Source organism: Oncorhynchus tshawytscha, linkage group LG10, assembly GCF_018296145.1.
Source record: "Oncorhynchus tshawytscha isolate Ot180627B linkage group LG10, Otsh_v2.0, whole genome shotgun sequence".
In the NCBI taxonomy this organism is placed as follows: Eukaryota; Metazoa; Chordata; class Actinopteri; order Salmoniformes; family Salmonidae; genus Oncorhynchus; species Oncorhynchus tshawytscha.
This window is the reverse complement of record NC_056438.1, coordinates 46,930,618-46,957,146: the sequence shown is the minus strand read 5'-3', so window position 1 is coordinate 46,957,146 and position 26,529 is coordinate 46,930,618. Positions and strand designations below refer to the sequence as shown.

The window sequence follows — 26,529 nt, the reverse complement described above, 5'->3', positions numbered from 1 at the left end:
GCTAGCTTAACGAGCTTCTCTTCTCTGTCTGATGCAATCAAAACAGGTACCATGTCATCACACTGGATGATGAATAACCTACAGTAGTTACAGTAACTACTGCGTGTCAGTTTGGCTGCCGTGGTCTTTCAATCTCGCCACTCAGACACACAGCCCCTCCCCCCACCTGCTGATCTCTGTGTGCGCATCAACAGCTTAAGTTAATAACAATATATATATATTTTATTATTCTGCCGCTTCCCTCACTTGGATCAGATCTGGACACAACCGGGTCTATACGGGGCCAGGTCTGGTTGTCCTCTGGTCTGTTAAATTGTTATTTATTTGAGTAAGCCCCGGGTCCATTTTGGAACGGGTTCCAACTTGTTGGACCTGAGAAGACCTCAGAGAAAACAACACATGGAATGATGCAAATTGAGTGTGTGAAACACAAGACAAATGTGAACCGATAGTATTCAGCAGCAGACATGGCTCCCAGTGGAAGTTGCCCTGAGGCACAGATCTAGGATCAGCTTACCCTCCCTGAATCCCTGAGACGTCCTTTTCCTGTTGAAAAGCGATATCCCAAGTATAAACACAATGAGGTGCACACACACTAAAGGGTAAAAAGAGAAAGTGTTTTTTTTTAGACAACTGCCAACTTCAAGGAGTAGGGCATTCAAGGAGTTGGCTTGATGGGAAGTCGTCATGTCATCGGCCTCCCCCTTGCTTGAGGAACAATAAAGGAGCAATAGAGAACAAACAAGGGAAAAAAACGAAACATCTTAGTCGTCGGACTGAGAGTGGAATTTTTGCATATGCACCACGGTTTTGAAACTCAATTTGCTATAGACATTTTTTTTTAAATGGTTTCAGGTTTAAAATATCACCCTCAATGTGAATGAAGTGGACAGGAAAGTGTGTGGTGTGTCTTTGGCAAATATGGGGTTGTAGGTTAATCTTATTCAGATTCATAAAACATACACACACACAAACATGCCCGCCCACACACAGGGTCATTTTTGTCAAAAGTGTATTTTCATGAGAGAGTATCTTTACATAAACACAGAACTGTCGGCCAAGAGGCTTTTCAGATGGGGGCTCTTTGCACATCACGGACACACTTAGAGATAGAGTACACACACACATACAAACAGAGAGAGAAAAACGCTGACACACTCAGCACTTTGCTGCACGGCCCAGGCCAGGGGAAAGCCCATGAGGCTGGCTGTCTGGTTTATGGTTTCTCCATTTCCTCAAGACCGGGGTGGGCTGTGGAGCTAAATAAGCCACTTTACCCTGGAATTAGTGGGAAGACAGGTCTCTCCCTCACACACAGAAACACACGCATGCGTAAACACACAAACATGCAGGCACACAATCTCTACAAAACAGATTAAAAAAAATAATAATCTTGTTTTCGAAGATCTCAGCTCAGGTTTAGAAACCAAATCAATAACTTTTACAGTATCAGTAATAGAGCCCTGCTTTTGAAACATTGCATACAAGGCTTCTCATTCCAATTGAGGGGACACCTGTATATTTATATTCCAGACTCTGACATTCCTCATTCTAATATGGAGTATATAGAGTACCACAGTATGAGTCATAGTACCCATAAATGGTTCCAATCATTTTTCACCGCTCCCTTTACCTCAGAGGATTGTATAAACACTTCAAATAAAGGTCTGCGTTTCATATAGGCTTATCCTGGTTTGACGATGAGAATGGGGGCGTGCTCAGTCTTCATTTTCCTGTAGGCCACAATCCTCTCCTTTGTCTTGATCACGTTGAGGGACAGATTGTGATGCCAGGACAACACAGCCAGGTCTCTGACCTCCTCCTAATAGGCTGTCTCATCGTTGTCGGTGATCAGGCCTACCGCTGTTATGTCATCGGCAAACTTGGTGTTGGAGTCGTGCCTGGCCATGCAGTCGTGGGCGAACAGGGAGTACAGGAGGGGACTGAGCACACACCCCTGAGGGGCCTCCATGTTGAGGATCAGCGTGGCATCTGTGGATTTGTTGGGGTGGTAAAACTAAAATAATGATTATATAAAAAATATAATTTTAAGAAGTCACATTTGCGAGAAAGATTTACACAGTTATCAAAATGTCACGCCAGGGTAAACCTACACCAAACAGTCCTTATTTTAAGTGTCTCTAAAATCCCCTATTGGAAAAATGGTGGAAAATCAATTGGAACCATTTCCCTGTTATTATGACACCTCCACTGTGGGGCTCTATTGCTTTGCATTGTTAGGTTTTACGGCACTGTTGGCGCAAGGGAAATAAGCATTTCACGACACCCGCGATAACATCTGCAAAACGTGTGTACGCAACCAAGGACATTTGATTCCATACATCCATCTTAAAGCTACAGTATAAAAAAGTATCCAAATAAGAAAGCTACGATGAGATTCCACATTCCTATGACGGAGCGGATACCCATATGAAACTGAAAGCCAATAGACCCCGAAGCAACAGAACAGCTTCTACCCCCAAGCCATAGGACCACTAAATAGTTAAGCAAATAGCTACACGGACGCTCTGCATTGACCCTTTTTGCACCAACTCAATCTGAGTTTATTAGCCGTCACTTTATTCCTAGTTACAGTGGGGCAAAAAAGTATTTAGTCAGCCACCAATTGTGAAAGTTCTCCCACTTAAAAAGATGAGGCCTGTAATTTCCATCATAGGTACACTTCAACTATGACAGACAAAATGGAATAAGAAAAAAAAAAAATCCACAAAATCACATTGTAGGATTTTTTAGGAATTTATTTGCAAATTATGGTGGAAAATAAGTATTTGGTCACCTACAAGCAAGATTTCTGGCTCTCACAGACCTGTAACTTCTTCTTTAAGAGGCTCCTCTGTCCTCCACTCGTTACCTCTAATGGCACCTGTTTGGACTTGTTATCAGTATAAAAGACACCTGTCTACAACCTCACAGTCACACTCCAAACTCCACTATGGCCAAGACCAAAGAGCTGTCAAAGGACACCAGAAACAAAATTGTAGACCTGCACCAGGCTGGGAAGACTGAATCTGCAATAGGTAAGCAGCTTGGTTTGAAGAAATCAACAGGAAATGGAAGACATAGAAGACCACTGATAATCTCCCTCGATCTGGGGCTCCACGCAAGATCTCACCACGTGGGGTCAAAATGATCACAAGAACGGTGAGCAAAAATCCCAGAACCACACGGGGGGGACCTAGTGAATGACCTGCAGAGAGCTGGGACCAAAGTAACAAAGCCTACCATCCAGTAACACTACGCCGCCAGGGACTCAAATCCTGCAGTGCCAGACATGTCCCCCTGCTTAAGCCAGTACATGTCCAGGCCCGTCTGAAGTTTGCTAGAGAGCATTTGGATGATCCAAAAGGACAAAGAATGCTGAGTTGCATCCAAAGAACACTCTCATTTTGTCTGTCATAGTTGAAGTGTACCTATGATGAACATTTACAGGCCTCTCTCATCTTAAGTGGGAGAACTCGCACAATTGGTGGCTGACTAAATACTTTTTTGCCCCACTGTATATGTACAGCACATACACTACATGACCAAAAGTATAGACACCTGCACGAACATTTCCTTTCAAAATCATGGGCATTAAATTAAGTCAGTCCCCCCCCTTTGCTGCGATAACAGCCTGCACTCTTCTGGGAAGGCTTTCCACTAGATGTTGAAACCTTGCTCCGGGGACTTGCTTCCATTCAGCGACAAGAGTGTTGGTAAGATCACGCAATTAGGCCTGGCCCGCAGTCAGCATTACAATTCATCCCAAACGTGTTCGATGGGGTTGTTGTCAGGGCTCTGTGCAGGCCCGTCATGTTCTGAAATGTGATTTGATTTTCATCATCTCTAGCACCATACCAGTGTCCACATGTGTGAAAACGGCATGTTCCTACATTTTGTAGTTAAAAACATTTTTTGCACATCAAATCTTAACATTTTAAAAACAATGATATTCAAAAACAGATTTATGGTGACGTGGCGAGTAAGAAAATAACCTCCCTCTGGCTAGAAACTGGTTGCACATTTAAAAAAAATTTTTTAACTCACCCACAGATCATAGAAACAGTGTTTTCACATATAGACACTGGTATGGTGCTGGAGATTGAGAAGGGTGGAATTGCCCTTAAGGGCAAATCAATGAATATCCCGCGAGAAACAAAGGCTTATCTCGTTCGTTATCCATTCCAACACATGAACCCAGAACCCCATGAGGAAGATGTCCTTCTAACGTTTCTATGACAACCACAGAGGAAGGCAAGGCACACACACAAACACACACGTGCTGACGACAGACAGGGATGGATGCACGCAAAAGACAACTTCCCTCATGAAGACAGAAAAGGGGGGAAATTGAGGGTATGAAAGGTGAAGTAGGCCAAATATAGGAATAGTATAATGAGCTGGGTTCCTATCGTTACATGTCCTCCTCCACTCCATCCCATCTCCCATCTTTCACTTAATCCAACCAGTCGACGGCAGAAACCCTCATTCTACCCCACTGCTAAATTTCCCAGAGGCCCGAGAGGAGCAGTTTCTGTCCTCGAGTGTGTAGGTATGCCCTGTTCGAATAGGCTACTTGTAAAATGCATCTTCAGCTCCTCCCCTCACTTGAGGGCATCACCATGTAGGCCTAGCCATCTACTAGATCCTTGCTTTTATCGATCCGATAGTGTGAGATCAGTGATGACCTCAAGGACGGAAGGGAGGAAAGATGGAAAAAGGAAGCATTTTAAAAGTATCAGAACAGGGCCTCTTGCTTTTTTTTCCTGAGTGAATTGAGTGGAGCAGGTTGAGAGTCACTTTATCACTGTGTTAGTCATGGACACGTTTGAAGTGGAGCTGAGGCAAAGGCGTCACAACAACAGAGCTGATTGCGTCAGAGAGCAAGTCGATAAGGAGGCTCAATCCAGCTCACTAAACAGAAGGCTAGTCGCTAGGCTACGTACATCTGGGTCGAGGGTCAGGCTAAGGACTACCACTGAAGAGCAGAACAGATGTGGAATCATGGATAGAAATAGAGGGGATTGAAATAATGAAATGGATAAGTAGATCTACATTCTATTTTCGAAAATAAATGAATGTCTCTCCCTCTCTCGCTTTTAATATACCTTTCAAACCAATACATTTTTTGAACCAAGCATCTCGCCAAATTCTCTATCTGGAAGGATTCGCCGGCGACAAAGTCTACACTTTTTTTTCAGCCAAATGAACTAATCACGATTACGGTCAAGTTCTGCCTATGGCTTAGTACATAGCCGTAATGCTGAGGCGGCATTGGCACACACACCACACCCGTTACTACTATCCTCCTGCCAGTTCCAAACTTTGGGAGGCATGTCACTTCATCCTTCTTTCACCACACAATGTTTTCATAACCTCAACTGGATGGATCCATGAAGAATTACTGTGGGAATAAATATCACTGAATGCCGAAAATATTGGAATAAAGTAGGCTAATGCAATTGAAGGCATCAAACTGTAGCTAACGGAAACTCCCAAAGCCATCCAATTGTTATAGAACGTCAAGCAATGGCCGACCGCGTGTTCAACTATTTTAGCACCACGTCGCGCTGCTTCGAGACAAGCGTGGGGACGGTCTTGATAAAAATCAATCAATGTCCGATTTTTCAATCAACCAAAAGATAAGTACGCTTGTAGATTTTGCACTGTTGGGATACTGATTAGGCTACAATTATGGTGTGGAAATGTTAGCTGAGATGAGAGGTTAGTGCTGCTGATGACCACCTTGTCTAGTTGGCTCATTCATTAGCACTGATCAGAACATTTTGCCAGCATGTACCTTAACAAGTGGATTATTTTGCTCTTCAGTCATGTCATAGTCTAGGGCTACTCCTGACCAAAAGCCTGTGACTCGTCTGTTTCACTGAATCTCGGGCCTGTATATTCTCTGGCTGGGCAAATAAGCGGAGGTGGTATAGCTCATCTGTTTGTCGCTGAATAGATGAGCTATACTACCACTGATCAGAAACATTTAGCGTACAATAATGTAGCCTAAATCAAGTATAGACCAAATAGCTTGGAGACGGTTGTGAAATATGAGCAAGAGACGCGAATGCTTTTGAAAATATAGAATGCTATTATTTTCTAAAAAATAAAGGATCATGATGAAAGTACTCAATATTTTTAAAAAGACCCTTCGCCGGCTCCCTAACAAAGCGGAGTGAATGTAATTAAGAGGTGAAGTGGGCTCCGTTTCAAAATATCACTTTATTTGACAGCGGTTAACATGTTGCCATGCCGCAAGGGAAATTATTTGCATCTTATTCTGCTATATTTTTCATTATACCACAAGTGTTGAATACTTGTTTCTGATTGGCTAGAAGGGTATTCTAGAATGGATATTAAAAACAGATATCGGTACACCTTGCAATCATGAAGCAATATGCGCCTACACATGCAGACCGTACTTGCTACAAAGTTACAGAAAGCTAAACCAACCACCACACATACTGAAATTGGATACATTGTAAACGCAGGTCCAACGAGGACTGTGCTAGCCGGCAAGCAAGGCATAAGAAAGTTGCCAGCGAGCACGGCAACGGAACATAAAGAACGACTGGATCGCGTCCAAAAATATTTAACTAATAGAACGAACGACTAGATCGCATCTATAGCAGCCAAAAGATGAGAAAGTAGGTATTTCCTTATACAAACGAAAATAAAATGTATGTCTACCAGTAAAAATGGGCTTAGTATTGTTTTCTTTGGCAACTGTGGTATAAGCTGGATAAACAGCTTAAACAAATGCAACAGAATAAACTTTGCTGTTATTCTGGCTGCAGAGATAGTGACTTTGTAGCTGTAGCTAGCTATCCGCAAGCAAAGGATAATAACACTGCCACCGAGCATGGCAACGGAATATAAACGAACCAAAAGATGAGAAATGTGTGTGTGTGTTAGAGACATGCATACAGTTGTTGAAGTCAGAGGTTTACATAGTCATTAAAACTCGTTTTCAACCACTCCACAAATTTCTAGTTCTTAACAAACTATAGTTTAAGCAAGTCGGTGGGGACATCTATTTTGTGCATGACAAGTAATTTTTCCAACAATTGTTTACAGACAGATTATTTCACTGTATCACATTTCCAGTAGATCTGAAGTTTACATACACTAAGTTGACTGTACCTTTAAACAGCTTGGAAAATTCCAGAAAATTAAGTCTTGACTTTAGAAGCTTCTGGTAGACTAATTGACATAATTGGAGGTGTACCTGTGGATGTATTTCAAGGCCTACCTTCATGACACCATGGGAAAATCAAAAGAAATCCACCAAGACCTCAGAAAAATAATTGTAGACCTCCACAAGTCTGGAAATTGCTGCCAAGGATGAACCAAACGCTTGAAGGTACCACATTCATCTGTACAAACAATAGTACGCAAGAATAAACACCATGGGACTACACAGCCAACATGCCGCTCAGAAAGGAGACGCATTCGGTCTCCTAGAGATGAACGTACCTTGGTGCGAGAAGTGCAAATCAATCCCAGAACAGCAGCAAAGGACCTTGTGAAGATGCTGGAGGAAACAGGTACAAAAATATATATCCACAGTAAAACGAGTCCTATATCGAAATAACCTGAAAGGCCGCTCAGCAAGGAAGAAGACACTGCTACAAAACCGCCATCAAAAAGCCAGACTACGGTTTGCAACTGCACATTGGGACAAAGATCCTACTTTTTGGAAAAATGTCCTCTGGTCTGATGAAACAAAAATATAATTGTTTGTCCATAATGACCATCATGTTTGGAGGAAAAAGGGTGAGGCTTGCAAGCCAAAGACCACCATCTCAACCGTGAAGGAAAGGGGTGGGAGCATCATGTTGTGGGGGTGCTTTGCTGCATGCACTTCACAAAAAAGAGATGGCATCATGAGGCAGGAAAATGTGGATATATTGAAGCAACATCTCAAGACATCAGTCAGGAAGTTAAAGCTTGGTCACAAATGGGTCTTCCAAAATGGACAATGACCCCAAGCATACATCCAGAGTTGTGGCAAAATGGCTTAAGGACAACAAAGTCAAGGTATTAGAGTGGCCATCACAAAGCCCTGACCTCAATCCTATAGAAAATTTGTAGCAGAACTGAAAAAGCGTGTGAGCAAGGAGGCCTACAAGCCTGACTCAGTTACACCAGCTCTGTCAGGAGAAATGGGCCACAATTCACCCAACTTATTGTGGGAAGCTTGTGGAAGGCTACCTGAAACATTTGACCCAAGTTAAACAATTTAAAGGCAATGCTGCCAAATACTAATTGAGTGTATGTAAACTTCTGACCCACTGGGAATGTGATGAAAGGAATAAAAGCTGAACTAAATCATTCTCTACTATTATTGTGACGCTTCACACTCTTAAAATAAAGTGGTGATCCTAACTGACCTAAGACAGGGAATTTTTACGGGGATTAAAAGTCAGGAATTGTGAAAAACTGAGTTTAAATGTATATGTACACTTCCGACTTCAACTGTACATACAGCCATACTCAAAGGTTTGGAGTAACTTACAAATTCTTGTTTTTGAACACATTTGTCCATTAAAATATCAAATTGATCCGAAATACAACGTAGACATCGTTAATGTTGTAAATTATTAATGTAGCTTTTTTTTTATTTTTACCTTGGCGTAAAGGGGCCCATTATCAGCAATCACTCGTGTTCCAATGGCACGTTGTGTTAGCTAATCAAAGTTTATCATTTTAAAAAGGCTAATTGAACATAAGAAAACCCTTTTGCAATTATGTTAGCACAGCTGAAAACTGTTGATCTGATTAAAGAAGCAAAAAAAAAATGCAGAGAAACTGAAGATCTCATACAACACTTTGTACTACTCCCTTCACAGAACAGCAAACTGGCTAACCAGAATAGAAAGAGGAGTGAGAGGCCCCGGTGCACAACTGAGCAAGAGGACAAGTACATTAGAGTACCTAGTTTGAGAAACAGACGCCTCACAAGTCCTCAACTGGCAGCTTCATTAAATAGTACCCGCAAAATACCAGTCTCAACATCAGTAAAGAGGCAACTCTGGGATGCTGGCCTTCTAGGCAGAGTTGCAAAGACAAAGCCATATCTCAGACTGGCCAATAAAAAGTGGGCCTTTGTAGATAATCCATACAAAAAAATGTAAAACATTCTAGCTGCTATAGTCATTTACAACATTAAATGTCTACACTCGGATCAATTTGATGCCATTTTAAAATAGACCCCCCAAAAAACATTAAGCTTTTCTTTCAAAAACGAGGACATTTCTAAGTGACCCCAAACTTCTGAACAGTAGCACACACACATTAAAAGTTGACACCTACTCATTCCAGCGTTTCTTTATTTTTACTATTTTATACATTGAATAATAGTGAAGACATCAAAACTATGAAATCACGTAGTAACCAGAAAAGTATATTAAAAAATTAGCTACAGTCGTGGCCAAAAATTGAGAATGACACAAATATTAACTTCCAAAGTTTGCTGCTTCAGTGTCTTTAGATATTTTTGTCAGATGGAATACTGAAGTATAATTACATAGTAACAAGCATTTCTTAAGTGTCAAAGGCTTTTGACAATTACATGAAGTTGATGCAAAGAGTCTATATTTGCAGTGTTGACCCTTCTTTTTCAAGACCTCTGCAATCCAGCCTGGCATGCTTCTGGGCCACATCCTGACTGATGGCAGCCCATTCTTGCATAATCAATGCATGAAGTTTGTGGGTTTTTGTTTGTCCACCCACCTCTTGAGGATTGACCACATGTTCTCAATGGGATTAAGGTCTGGGAAGTTTCCTGGCCATGGACCAAAAATATAGATGTTTTGTTCCCCGAGCCACTTAGTTATCACTTTTGCCTTATGGCAAGGTGCTCCATCATGCTGGAAAAGGCATTGTTCGACACCAAAATGTTCCTGGATGTTTGGGAAAATTTGCTCTCGGGGGATGTGTTGGTACCATTCTTTATTCATGGCTGTATTCTTTAGGCAAAATTGTGAGTGAGCCCACTCCCTTGGCTGAGAAGCAACCCCACACATGAATGGTCTCCGAATGCTTTACAGGACTGATGGTAGCGCTCACCTTGTCTTCTAGAAAACACTTTAAGTTACTACATGATTCCATGTGTGTCATTTCATAATTTTGATGTCGTCAATATTATTCTACAATGTAGAAAATAGTCAAAATAAAGAAAAACCCTTGAATGAGTAGGTGCGTTCAAACTTTTCAGCGTAACCTAAGTGCATCATCTGATTAATGACCAAAAATGTGTGTTGTGTTATTTGGGTAGGGTGTGTAAATTGATGAGGGGAAAAAATAAAAAAAATGTTTGAATAAGGCTGTAATGTAACAAAAAGTGGAAAATGTCAAGGGGTCTGAATACATGTGACCAATAAGGCCTAAACTATAGCTTATCATAATTGCATCTATAAATCTGTTACTCTGAACACCTTAACAGCAAAATGGATGCAGATGACAAACTCGAAACGGGGGAATGTTTGGTTGTGCAGGAGGTAAAGGGGGAAGTCAGAAGTGTAGAATAAATTTGACTAATTGTGGAAAATACTGGATCAAGAAAAAAACAAAATTGGTAAAGAGCAAGCGTTGTTCATATTATGCATGCCAAACAGGTCCGGTTAGATTACAATAGCCATTTTTCTGACCATGGGGAACAAAATAAATGATAAGCGTAATAGAGTATTGTAATTGTAATGTTTTTTAAATGTTTTTTTTTGGGGGGGGGAGCCTTTATTACAGCAAAGAACTAAAAACTAGCATGAATTTGGGAATGCAATTGACGACATGGAATTGTTTATGCCAATTGTTCAAGGGTCGGTTTGTTATTTTACACCTAAAATACTTGATTGCATTTCAAATCATGAATGACTAATTTGCTGTGTGATGACATGAAAAAAAGGAATGATTGACACAGTAGCCTATAGAAGCATTAAAATATAGGCGTAAGTAAGTTACAGTATAGAGACTGAACAGGATGCGCTCTTTGGCCTACAGCTCAATGGTAGTTATACAAGGCTGCTATACTAAGCCTACTAATGATAACATTACTTATAATGATAACAATGAGATCAAGAAAAATGTGGGGTTTTCTGAATATAAATTTGTCAGACAATTTGGAAGTGTAAACTATAAAATATGCAACACCAGAGAGGCGGTTCTAATGAAAAGCCTTTATTACAGCATAGCAAAGATTAAAAACAGCCGACGTGGTTGCATGAGGTTTGGTGCTCACGGAATCAGTAGGCTATTAAACAAAACACTCACAGGCAACAAGCAGGATCTGTCTAATTTGTGTATATATATAAAAAGCCAGGCGCAGTTAACAGTTAGGCTATTGATGGCAGACATAATTAAGGAGGGGTTTCCGCTCTCCTCACTTTTCTTAACAGCCCTTGCCTTCATTTTCTTGTCTCCTAACTCCACTTCTGCCTCTAACATGCTGGGTAACTTTGCTATAATGCGCATAGCAACATGGTCTAGGAAAAAGGCACCATTACAACAGCGCATTGACGTTTCAGAACCGTGGACAGCAACCGCTATCTAACACAGGAGAAAGCACATTTCTTATGTAATATATGAGCAATATACAATATGCTTATTTCAATAGCACATGTCAGAGTGATGGACTGTGCCACCCCCACAATGGATTAGTCCACCCAAACAGGAACAAAATCAGACCGGTGTCTTGTACACCATTTTATTATTTTTTTGCTTCTGCTTGACTAAAGAAATATTGGTCGACCAACAGCCTATCGACCAGTCGATTAAAATGGGGTGATTCCTAAAGAAAACTATTAATTTCATGTGCGTGGCACAGTCAAGTAGCATAATTAATCTCAAAATATGCCTTTCTATTCTTTTGAAAATACATTAATACTTATTCGTTTTAGGCAGGTCCTAAGAAACACTAATGGATTTCTTTGTGATGTGTATATTTAATGGATTTATTCAAATAGACATCCAGCCACTCCTAAACTTGCCTGCACGTGCACGGGAGACATAAAAGGCTTATCCTGCAAGAATGTGGTTATAAATTGGGTTCTAAAAAACATTGCCAGATTACACGTGGGAATACTTGGAAACAGATGCTCAAATAAAATCAGCTGATATCCTGGTGTTTTTTTCCCCCACCTGTTGGGAACACTGCCGTAAAGTCTGAAAGGGTATAAAAATAAACTTGTTCGAGAATATTCTACATGACAGAGATTCCAGGGCAATTAGCCTATATATTTTTCCCCTCAAATGTAAACTACGCTATTTTGCCATGGGGGGTGTTTGGAGCCAAGATGGTGGATTTAGTTCACTCTATTCTGTCTATATGGCTCTGCACCACCAAGCCACCAGTGTTGTTTCTTCAAGCTTTCTGGCTCCGGCTCCCTGGAGATTTAGTGTCTTAAATCCCAGAGGGATTAGAGAGATTTGGGGATCTGGGGCAGTGGCCCAGTCTGAACAGCCTCACTGAGACTCAGTCAACTGAATGAAATAGGACCAGTTAGTTATAGCGGTGAGAGGGTAAACCATTAAAAGGCTAGCCTAACAACCTCCATGGTACTGCTCTACTTATATAGATTTACAGTTGAAAACATGTCACCTCTAGGAGAGGCACATTCCTACACTGAAAAGAAATGTCCTCTTCTCCCCCTCTTTCCAATGTCTTCTGGATGCTATCAACCAGCCATTTATAAATCCCCTCTATTTACAGGCCTACTCCATCTTAATTCTCACACTTCTTATCCTTCACTAGGCCGTCAACAATACATCTAATCTCTTATGCTAAAATGTTTATTCTACTGCCATTTACTTTGTGTTGGTATTCTTTTCTTACTGTTGTTGCATTGTCGAGAAGGAACCTGCAAGTAAACATTTAGTGGGCGATGTACACCGTGTATATCCAGTAGGACTAATAAAATGCAAGTAAAAATAGTTTAGTTTAAAGTGCTACTCACAACAAAAAGTGGCTGTACTTTAATATTTATAATGACAACTTTTACTTCACTACATTCCTAAAGAAAACACATTTACTTTTTTACTCCATACATTTTCCCTGAGACCGAAAAGTTTGTTTATTTTGAATTTCCCTGGTCATCCCTACTGCTGCTGATCTGGCAGATTCACTAAACACACATGCTTCATTTGTTAATGATGTCAGTGTTGGTGTCCCCCCCTTGCGATCTGTAAAAAAGAAGAAAAAAGTGCCAACATGTTTACTTTTGATACTTAGGTATAACTCAAACCAAATACGTTGACTTTTACTCAAGTAGTATTTTACTGGGTGACTTTCACGAGTCATATTCTATTAAAAAAATGTATATAAAAAAAAAAAGGTACATTTACTCAAGTATAACAATTGGCTACTTGTTCCACCACTGATAAAACATGAAACTCTTCCAATGCTTTCACTCTATAAATGCAGCCTACTGTAGGGCTGACCAAATTTAGTCGACAGGCTGTTGGTCGACCAAGATTGTTTTAGTCAAGCAGTGGCAAATATATTAAATGAAATGTTATGGCACACGAGACACCTGTCTGATTCATGCCTGTGAGTGGACTAATCCATTGCCGAGGCCACAGGGATGGCACACCAGAAGTACATTTACCATTAATTACCGTCATTTCTAATCTACAATGTTTGGTTATGGTCATTTCTGTTAATGTATTCATCACCACCACAGTTTTACCATTGTCATAGTGGGCGTGGACACTGTTTGCAGACAGCACAACCCAGGTTACACTTGTGAGGAAAAAAAGTTTGGGTTTATTTCAATCCATTTATAAGCTGTACATTTATTAATTGTCTTTTGTTTGGAGCGCTCCTGTCAATCTTGAGTAAGGACACTGTACTGTTGATTTTATTCAAACATAGGTTGTGTCGATATGGAAAAATACAAGTTTAAACATGTCGATCAATCGATTGGTTGAAAGAACGGACGACCAAGATTTGTCGTCGTCGTCAGGGACAGCCCTAGCCTATTGTCAACCTCCATCCATCTACCTCAATCTTGCTCCTTCCATCCAGCCTCCCCAGGCCAGCAGCAGTGTCCAGTGCTCTCCTGTAGATAAAAGGTGACCCTGCTTGGCTGAAATCAATAAGTTTCCTTCCTGAATTAGTCAAGGTCTCAGTGTAAGGCGGGACTCTACACTCAGTCTAAAGAGAGTGCAGGATGTGTGTGTCTGACCCATTACTTTGAAGTACGCTTTTGAGTAGGTAGGGCTACATAGGTATGTATTGCTGCTTTTGTTTTAGAGGACTATTTGAGCTATTTGCTATCATACCTATTTGCACCAGCGACCATTAAGGCCTACAGTGCCACCATTTAGCAGAGTGAGTCTATAGAAAGTCTATCCAGATGGGTTGTCTAGTGTAGAATTAAGGTTGTTATCTTGCTACATCTCTTCACAGGAATAACGTTATCTAACACCATAAAAACCGCAAACAAGTTTTCCCCTCAACACAAAACTGACAATACATCCAACCTGAAACACAAATGTAACTTGACACATTCAGGTGGCAAGCTAATAATAGAAACATGGCTTCACCATTATCATTCTAGCATATGGATTGTCATGTTATTTAATTACAGTCACTGGCAGTGCTAAACATCTTTCCTCTGTATCACACTATAAAAGGTCTGACCTAGATCCTTCTCCCAAATGTAACAAGAAAGTGAATTAATGAATAAACCAGGAGGGGGGGGGGGTGCTCCATTCTCTGAACCCGGTGCCCGCCTCACTACTACAGTGTCTGGGAGGGCCACAGCCTACCTGGATGCCTCTGTGGTACCTTCTTCAGCTAATGATATTTTCAACACACATCACCCCCCCCCCAACATCAGCAAAATTAATCTCCCTCGCTCACCCACCCACACTTTCGCGTACATAGAAAAGTCAGTGCTAATTGGGATGAAATAATAGGGCTCGAGTGGCACAGTGGTCCAAGGCACTGCATCTCAGTGCAAGAGGCGCCATTACAGTCTCTGGTTTGAATCCAGGCTGTATCGCATCTGGCCGTGATTAAAGAGTACCACAGGGTGGCGCACAATTGGCCCAGCATCGTCCAGGTTCGGCCGTCATTGTAAATAAGATTTTGTTCTTGACTGACTTGCCTAGTTATATACAGTGCCTTGCGAAAGTATTCGGCCCCCTTGAACTTTGCGACCTTTTGCCACATTTCAGGCTTCAAACATAAAGATATAAAACTGTATTTTTTTGTGAAGAAACAACAACAAGTGGGACACAATCATGAAGTGGAACGACATTTACGACATTTTTGCTTTATGTTTTGGATCATTGTCTTGTTGGAAGACAAATCTCCGTCCGAGTCTCAGGTCTTTTGCAGACTCCATCAGGTTCTTCCAGAATGGTCCTGTATTTGGCTCCATCCATCTTCCCATCAATTTTAACCATCTTCCCTGTCCCTGCTGAAGAAAAGCAGGCCCAAACCATGATGCTGCCACCACCATGTTTGACAGTGGGGATGTTGTGTTCAGGGTGATGAGCTGTGTTGCTTTTACGCCAAACATAACGTTTTACATTGTTGCCAAAAAGTTCAATTTTGGTTTCATCTGACCAGAGCACCTTCTTGTTTGGTGTGTCTCCCAGGTGGCTTGTGGCAAACTTTAAACAACACTTTTTATGGATATCTTTAAGAAATGGCTTTCTTCTTGCCACTCTTCCATAAAGGCCAGATTTGTGCAATATACGACTGATTGTTGTCCTATGGACAGAGTCTCCCACCTCAGCTGTAGATCTCTGCAGTTCATCCAGAGTGATCATGGGCCTCTTGGCTGCATCTCTGATCAGTCTTCTCCTTGTATGAGCTGAAAGTTTAGAGGGACGGCCAGGTCTTGGTAGATTTGCAGTGGTCTGATACTCCTTCCATTTCAATATTATCGCTTGCACAGTGCTCCTTGGGATGTTTAAAGCTTGGGAAATCTTTTTGTATCCAAATCCGGCTTTAAACTTCTTCACAACAGTATCTCGGACCTGCCTGGTGTGTTCCTTGTTCTTCATGATGCTCTCTGCGCTTTTAACGGACCTCTCTCACAGTGCAGGTGCATTTATACGGAGACTTGATTACACACAGGTGGATTGTATTTATCATCATTAGTCATTTAGGTCAACTTTGGATCATTCAGAGATCCTCACTGAACTTCTGGAGAGAGTTTGCTGCACTGAAAGGGGCTGAATAATTTTGCACGCCCAATTTTTCAGTTTTTGATTTGTTAAAAAAGTTTGAAATATCCAATAAATGTCGTTCCACTTCATGATTGTGTCCCACTTGTTGTTGATTCTTCACAAAAAAAATACAGTTTTATATCTTTATGTTTGAAGCCTGAAATGTGGCAAAAGGTCGCAAAGTTCAAGGGGGCCGAATACTTTCGCAAGGCACATATTATATTTTTTTAAATATATATATATATATATATATATATATATATATTATATATATATATATATATATATATATATATATATATATATATATATAATATATATATATATATATATATATATATATATATATATATATATATATTATATATATATATATATATATATATATATATATATATATATTATATATATATATATATATATATATATATATATATATATATTATATATATATATATATATATATATATATATATATATATATATTATATATATATATATATATATATATATATATATATATATATATTATATATATATATATATATATATATATATATATATAGTATATATATATATTATATTTTTAAATATATATATATATATATATATATATATATATATATATATATATATATATATATATATATATATATATATATATATATATATATATATATATATATATATATATATATATTATATATATATATATATATATATATATATATATATATATATATATATATATATATATATATATATTATATATATATATATATATATATATATATATATATATATATATATATTATATATATTATATATATATATATATATATATATATATATATATATATATATATATATTATATATATATATATATATATATATATATATATATATATATATATATATATATATATATATATATATATATATATATATATAATATATATATATATATATATAATACTTTATGAGCACTGTATATATATATATATTATATTTTTAAATACCTTGAAAGAATTTATGTTTGATCTGTATATATAAGTATGTACTGTATATATATATATATTATATTTTTTAAATATATATATATATATATATATATATATATATATATATATATATATATATATATATATTATATATATATATATATATATATATATATATATATATATATATATATATATATATATATATATTATATATATATATATATATATATATATATATATATATATATATATTATATATATATATATATATATATATATATATATATATATATATATATAATATATATATATATATATATATATATATATATATATATATATAATATATATATATATATATATATATATATATATATATATATATATATATATAATATATATATATATATATATATATATATATATATATATATATATATATATATATATATATATATATATATATATATATATAATATATATATATATATATATATATATATATATATATATAATATATATATATATATATATATATATATATATATATATATATATATATATATATATATATATATATATATATATATATATATATATATATATATATTATATATATATATATATATATATATATATATATATATATATATATATATATATAGCTATATTTTTTAAATATATATATATATATATATATATATATATATATATATATATATATATATATATATATATATATATATATATATATAATATATATATATATATATATATATATATATATATATATATATATATATATATATATATATATATATATATATATATATATATATATATAATATATATATTGTATATATATATATTATATTTTTTAAATATATAATATATATATATATATATATATATATATATATATATATATAATATATATATATATATATATATATATATATATATATATATATATATATATATATATATATATATATATATATATAATATATATATATATATATATATATATATATATATATATATATATATATATATATATATATATATATATATATATATATATATATATATATATATATATATATATATATATATATTATATATATATATATATATATATATATATATATATATATATATATATATATATATATATATATATATTATATATATATATATATATATATATATATATATATATATATATATATATATATATATATATATATATATACCTTATATATGTTGTATATTATATTTTAAATATATATATATATATATATATATATATATTATATATATATATATATATATATATATATATATATATATATATATATATATATATATATATATATAATATATATATATATATATATTATATATATATATATATATATATATATATATATATATATATATTATATATATATATATATATATATATATATATATATATATTATATATATATATATATATATATTATATTTTTAAATATATATATATATATATATATAATATATATATATATATATATATATAATACATTTTCGCACAGTAATTGCATATATATATATATTATATTTTTATTTTTAAATACCTTGAAAGAGTTATGTTGATCTGTGGATTTCTTGAACATTATTAGGCCCATTCCACAGGAAATTAAGATTCTAGCCAAGATTCTCTTCCTGTCTAAACCCAGTCATGCTGTAGAATCAAGTCAATGTAGTAAGAAGCCGACAATTCTTTCCTTACATCTCTTTCTTCCCTCCACCCCTCGCAGTTTTTTGTAGCAGATTAGACAGGGTGCTAGGCCCAGACTAAATCAAAAGCCCTTGATGGCTCCACTGTAACAGGATGTCACCACACACACACACAGAGTTCTGTAACATGTGTATCCTGTAGTACTGTGTGTGCGTGCCGACCGACTAATGTAGGCTAACATGTGGGGAAATTATTAATGGGCTATTAAATGTTGGCTAGACACCAAGACGTGTGTAGACTATCCCATCCAGGCGACCTCTATGCTGGTGCACTTGCGTTTCCATATTGTTGTATAATGCTCTATGAAAACCACTTGGTTCCTTTCTATGGGCTACCAGTAACTCCTGTCAATACAATGAGCCAGTCAAGGCAAAGTGGCACAGCATGACCCATGCCCAAAGACACAAACACCCTGTCTCATTCACTCTCCCAGACAGACACCCACCCACTCACGCACTCTGCTGTTTCTCAGAACTGACAGCCATCTATCCAATGACCCAGGGTGGCCTTCGTCTTAGTTTCTTTTCTTCATCCCTCTATGCTTATCAATCTCATCATCACCATCTTTCCCTCTGCCTCCCTCCACCCCCCAACCCCCCTTTTTCCTCCATGACATTTTCCAGAGCAGAACGTGACTGACCGACGCCAGTCGCCCAGTTGTCTCTCGTGTCCCCAGATAGCTCATCTCGGACATGGCTCTGACATGAGCATGACCAGCACACACAAGTTTCCCCTATATGCATTTAGCGACGGCGCATCGCCAACGCTAAATTGTGTCTGCCACACTGCTAAAATAAATAAATGGTACAACGTTTGTGTTTTTTCATCTGAGCTCCTAGAGTGTTAATTTAAGTTCTACTCTAGCCAGCACCTCGCCTAAATAGGTGTGCGTTTCTTTTTCATCTAGATTGTTCCGTTACCCAGTAAACGGCACCATACCGACAAAAAAGCTTTTAAACGATGCCGAATGATAATTATTTTCCTGACACTTGTCATAGACCCATACAAGATTACTTTGAATATAGCCAAAGAGAGCGTGATAAGATCATAGTTTCGGAGTCCCTTTTTGACATGCTGGGAGGTAATTCTGACCTCTCGAAGGAACGGTTACAGGTATCTAAGCGCCAGACGAGAACGCATCTACATATAGTCACTCTTAGTGATTATGTCCGTCAAGGCATTATTCCACGGGGACTGAGGTGGCAAAAAGAACCATCATTGGGACAGCGCACAGATGATTTCTGTGAGCGCTGGTGTGCCATCCTGAACAAATGCTCTATTGATTTAATTACATTAATTGTTTACCAGTTGAAAAGGGATTTTATTGACATGGATAACAAAATTAAAAGACAAACGCACAGCTCTACAAATAGCTGTTAATGGTGATGGCATATTCAATGAACTGATGAAAACTAACCAAGAGCTTCAGGACAAGTTGTCTACGGAAATAAAGGAACTTAAAAATCAAGAAATTAAACCAAGACAAAAAAGGCCGAGGATAGTCTACTTCTGGAGAAACCCTGACAAGGGAGGTCCTGCTCCTCCTCTCCATGGCAGACGCAGGAGGGATGCCGCTTACTTCGATCCACCCCCGTCTGATCAAAGCTCTACAACCAGCCCCTCGTCGGCTTCCAGTGGTAGTTTTTTTTATTCAACGAGAGACTGGACAGACGGAAGGGCGGAGGTGGCCGCAGGCACGCGCATCGACGAGATGCCGCACCCGACGGGGTAAGAAGAAACGACTATCAGAGGTAGAGGAGACCGTTCACACGGTCCCAGAACCCACAGGACTGAGTGTCTTTTGTTTATCAAGCAAGATATTGAGCCCTGCCCATGTCTCTTTGCTTAAAAGATAAGTCTCGGTAATGTGTTTTCAGACCTTCCCTTGGCCGTATTCTCCCGGGGCAGAAATCTCAGAGACCAATTGGTACGCTCTGATTTACCACCCCAAGAAATTCCTGAATAACGTCTATTTGCGCCCCTACTGGATGGAAATTACAAGTGTAATGGCTGTGCTCAATGCAATAGCACTTATAAATGTAGATCCTTCAAACACCCAAACAGGGAAATCGATCCCAATCAAAGGTGTTATTACGTGCTCCACTAAGGCAGTTATTTATCTTATAATTTGTCCTTGTGGTAAAAATTGTGGGTAAAACAAAGCATGTATCTCAGAGCATCGTAGCACCATTAGGTGCAAAAACTTGACTTACCCAGTTGCGGCTCACTTTTTGGGGGCAGGCCACTCGATGGTCGATGCCAGTATAACGCAGAGACAATGTCACCCTCCCTAGGAGAGGGGGTGACCTTGATAATGTATTGTTAAAACTAGAGGCTGCATGGATCTTTAACTTAAAGAGCCTTGTTCCCTTCGGTCTCGACGTAGACTTTGATGTGAAGCCATTCTTGTGACTTTGCCATTGTAATTGTTTGTACGCTTGTGTAGTGTAAAATGAATCTATGATCGTATGCTATCCATTTGTTTTTTGTATGCGGTTCTTTGTATGCCATTTTAATATTTGACAATTAACCAATGATATTAGGCCACTCTTGGCCATGATTATGACGATATAAACGAGTCATACCGCAGTGTTTGTGATTACACCCTGATGAAGACAGCTTGGCTGTCGAAATGTTGGTAATTACATTTTGGCATCTGAGCTCCTAGTGTGCGGCTCTTATTTTCAACTTTTCTACTCCGCCAGCCAGCACCTCACCTAAATAGGTGTGCGTTTCTTTTTCTTCTACAGCGTTTCAGTGTTTAAGTTAAACGTCTAAAACCAGATTTAAAATATAATTGAGCCATCTTATTTGATTAGATCCTATTTGAGAACTAACAAATCACCAAAATAAAAGCTAGACCGTCAAGGAGAATGTAAAAGAAATTACGTTTCATTACATGACACCATTGATTTGAGTTACTCAGATAACCCTACGCAAAAGGCATAAGCCATGGCAAAATATGAATAATTGCAGGACACTAGCTTTAGAAGTGGTAAAACGTTATCTTGCCAAATGACAAAATGTGTAGTATTACAGGACATTTTCTTTAAAAACAAAATGTTCTGTGGCCAAGAGGGCCTCTAAAACCATGTCATTGCTCACACCCCCCTCCCCCACCTCAGTTTACTCACCCAACATCCAAAACCGTATTCCTTAGGGTGGTACAGCACTAAATTTACCTTATGACGGTTTCCCTAGACACTGGACTCTTACGGACATAACTGGAAAAGCCATCAGGCGTCAAACCACATGGAACACACAGACCACATACTGTATGACCTCACTGGATCACAGGACAGCTCAGTCTGTCTGTGGCAGCCAAACAGAGACCACACTGTAATGAATGAACACACCCCAGACATGGCAAACCACACAGACATGAAGTATAGCCTACACAAAGGATCATCAATCAAGTCAGCCGCGGGACAATTTTCTTGGGGGGGAATTATCGGGGTTGCAGGAACATAATTGAAAATCATTGGGCTTCTTGCAGTCAAAAGAGACATGTTTTAGTCAAAGATACCAGTAGATCAAACCTGGCTTACATTTGTATATGATCACGTGTCTAATATGCGTAGAAATACTTGGGAACTGATGTCCCAAATTAAAATCCCTTGGAGCTGATTTCCTGATGTTTTGACAGTTCATGTCCAATAATGAAAATCACCCCCCCCTAAAGGGGAACAAATAAAATCACATTGGGGAACACTGGCTTACACAACCACACACTAGAATTGGATCACACACACTTATGTGTAAGCACACATACACACTCTAAAAGTCCCCTTAACACCCAGCCAGACATTGACTCACCACAACATGACAAACAAGGATGGGGGAAACCTGACCGTCTGTCATCTAAATGCAAATGAGAAGTGCCGTCACTCGGCTCACTCTAAAGACAGATCTTGATTCTCTGGGAATGAGAATAAATAACTTCAGAGAAGATGGGGACACAACAGACACCAGGTTAGTCTTGCAGCCACCTATGCTTCTTTGTCAAATCACCTGGTATGAAATATTGTGCACATGTTAAAACACATAGTGAAGATAGAGATGCAGAAACAGAGACCGAGTGAGAGGAGAGGGAGCGAGAGAGAACACGAGAGAGAGAGAGAGAGAGTTGTCTGAACACCTATGATGGTTGAGCGTGTGTGCCACCAAATGCAAAAAAGTTACCCCAGATATAAGCACTTCTTTTGAGGAGGAAAAAAAATTACATGTGTTGACATAATTATTCCACCAGGGCTTGTATGCTAGCACAGCAAGCGGGCAAAAAGTAAGTATGTAAAACAAAAAAACTAGCTAGAAATCATACCATCTTGGCCAGGTCTCCCTTGAAAGAAATTCATATATATATATATATATATATATATATCTCAGGACTTCCACTGTTCAAATATCACAGGATTTTTGAATGCTAAATTTAAGCAGACACGTGGAAGGTAACAAATTAAATTGTATTAACGATACAGTGTTTTCCACAAGCACAGAGTAGCTAGCCAAATAGGGAAAGTAACCAGCCAGGAACCCCCAGGCCGAGGGATCCCCGGGTTAAGAATTGTTTGCCGAACAAGCTCTAATGCCTTGATTCCATCCAAAATACACAGCGAAATTAAATTCTTGATTGAGTTAACCACCCAGATAGTAAACACAATAGTTGTTCCCAATATGAAATACTGTTCGTTCAGGGCTAGGACTACATCATCCAGGCCTAATTTTCCATTTTCTTGAGATTAAAAAAGTAGGGAGGGATGCACGATATCAGTGAACATATCGGAATCTGACGTTGGCATTTTTAGTTCATAACGTCGGCCGATGTCTAGTTTAATGGCGATGTTAAAAACTGATGTCAAAGGTACCATGCATACCAATATAACGTAGGTACATGACACCATGTAAAATGTTGCATTACACGTGCAACACAGCATTCCTCTCCTAGCCCACAATGTCTGTGGGAATCGAGCAGTCAAGTCAGTCATTTGAAAGATTAACAATTTCAGCGAGACAACTCAAAAGCGATATCCATTAAAGCCAAGATAAAGGAATTCAATGCCCTTGACAATCAAGTGTTCTGCCGTGGGTGATGTTGGTTTTCGCCGACTGGTCGATCACAGGTACACACTACCAAGTGTTCCATTTTTTCAGATGTTGCCCTACCGGAGTTACACAGTAATAGCATCACTGCTATTAGTTTCACGACATACCTGGTACAGAATGCTGTTTGGGTCTTTGCGTGTCAAAAAAAGATACAGTAGCACTGTCAAAGCTGTACAAAAGTCTGCACCAAGCAAACACCGGCCAAAAACGATGCGTTTACAATACCGTGTTGGTAATGAAGCATCATTTGTTCGACTGCAACTTCCGCACCAATACAACCAGCCTAAAAACAATGACCAGTAGAAACTGCAGTCATTTTCATTATTCTTAGCCATCCTTGTGAGGTAAGTATTTGCTAGGTTGCCACTTGTTCGCCTATTGAAATTGAACTTCAGTTCGTGAAAATAAATAGCTAGCCAGCTACTTAACCCTGTTGCCCAAAGCTAATGTTGTAAGCAGCCAGCTAGCTTAATCTGGCTCGACCGGACCGGGTTCTGTTGAGAAAGTAGCCACAATTAGGATTAGGCACAATATAGTGGAATTTGCAGTTTGAAATTTGTGGCTAATCCTTATTGTGGCTAGCTTCACAGATGGGTTCCACAACCATAAATCAAATAAGAACGGTCTAATAAATTAGGGTTATTTAAATGACAAGCTATATAGTTAGCAAGTTAACTATAGCTACTGAAATGGATGTCGTGTTATTTGACGTGTGATCTTTTGACACAAAGACCCAAACGGCGTTCCATAGAAATCCTGGTTGAAAATTAAAACAGCACAGCAACTAAGTGAAATAGGTTTTGATTATGTTTTACTGGTAATGGGGACATGCATAAATACCAACAAAATAAAGTTTGTCAGTGGTGTGTGTCCTTTAACTTGGCAAGTCCTTTAATGACGGCCAATTGTGCGCCGCCCTACGGGACTATCAATCACGGCTGGAAGTTATACAGCCTGGATTCAAACCAGGGACTGTAAGTGATGCCTCTTGCACTTAGACCGATGCGTCCGTATGGGTTTTAACAATTCAACTGCACTAGAATACTTAAAAACACCGCCGCAAAAACAAAAACAAATATATATATAAAACAAATTAACTGCTCCACTGCAGCCCCATCGATGGGGGTGTGCTCGGTCATCATTTTCCTGTAGTCCACAATCATCTCCTTTGTCTTGATCACATTGAGGGAGAGGTTGTCCTGGCACCACAAGGCCAGGTCTCGGACCTCCTCCCTATAGGCTCTCATCGTTGTCGGTGATCAGGCCTACCACTGTTGTGTCATCGGAAAACTTAATGATGCCGTTGGAGTCGTGCAGTCGTGAGTGAACAGGGAGTACAGGAGGGGACTGAGCACGCACCCCTGAGGGGCCCCCCATGTTGAGGCTCAGCATGGCGGACGTGTTGTTACCTACCCTTACCACCTGGTGGCAGCCCGTCAGGAAGTGTTTAGTCCTAGGGTCCTTAGCTTATTGATGAGCTTTGAGGGCACTATGTTGAGCTGTAGTCAATGAATAGCATTCTCACATAGGTGTTCCTTTTGTCCAGGTGGGAAAGGGCAGTGTGGAGTGCAATAGAGATAGCATTTGTGGATTTGTTGGGGCGGTATGCAAATTGGGGTGGGTCTAGGGTTCCTGGGATAATGGTGTTGACGTGAGCCAGCCTGTCAAACCACTTCATGGCTACAGATGTGAGCGCTACGGGTTGGTAGTCATTTTAGGCAGGCTACCTTAGTGTTCTTGGGCACAGGCACGATGGTGGTCTGCTTAAAAAATAATGTTGGTATTAGACACTGACAGGTTGAAAATCTCAGTGAAGACACTTGCCATTTGGTCAGCGCATGCTCCCAGTACACGTCCTGGTAATCCATCTGGCCCTGCAGCCTTGCGAATGTTGACCTTTTCAAAAGGTCTTACTCACATTGGCTGCGGAGAGCGTGATCAGTCTTCTGGAACAGCTGGTGCTCTCATGCATGTTTCAGTGTTTGCCTCAAAGCGAGCATATAAGTAGTGTAGCTCGTCTGGTAGGCTCGTGTCACTGGGCAGCTCTCGGCTGTGCTTCCCTTTGTAATCTGTAATGGTTTGCAAGCCCTGCCACATTTGACGAGCGTCAGAGCCGGTGTAGTAAGATTCGATCTTAGTCCTGACATTGATGCTTTGCCTGTTTGACGGTTCGTCGGAGAGCATAGTGGGATTTCTTATAAGCTTCCAGGTTAGAGTCACGCTCCTTGAAAGCAGCAGCTCTAGCCTTTAGCTCAGTGCTGATATTGCCTGTAATCCATGGCTTCTGGTTGGAGTATGTACTTGCAGTCACAATGTCAGAGATGCACTTATTGGCTTTATCAATGACTGATGTGGTGTACTCCTCAATGCCATCAGAGGAATCCCAGAACATATTCCAGTCTATGCTAGTGACAGTCCTGTAGCTTAGCATCTGCTTCTTCTGACCA

The 26,529-nt window shown here is 38.3% G+C and overlaps 1 protein-coding gene across 1 annotated transcript in view; it reads right to left on the bottom strand.

The window, feature by feature from the left end:
- The window catches only part of LOC112260326 (SPRY domain-containing SOCS box protein 4), a 112,397-nt gene that overhangs the window by 70,505 nt on the left and 15,363 nt on the right, over positions 1-26,529 (bottom strand). The window lies entirely within an intron of this gene.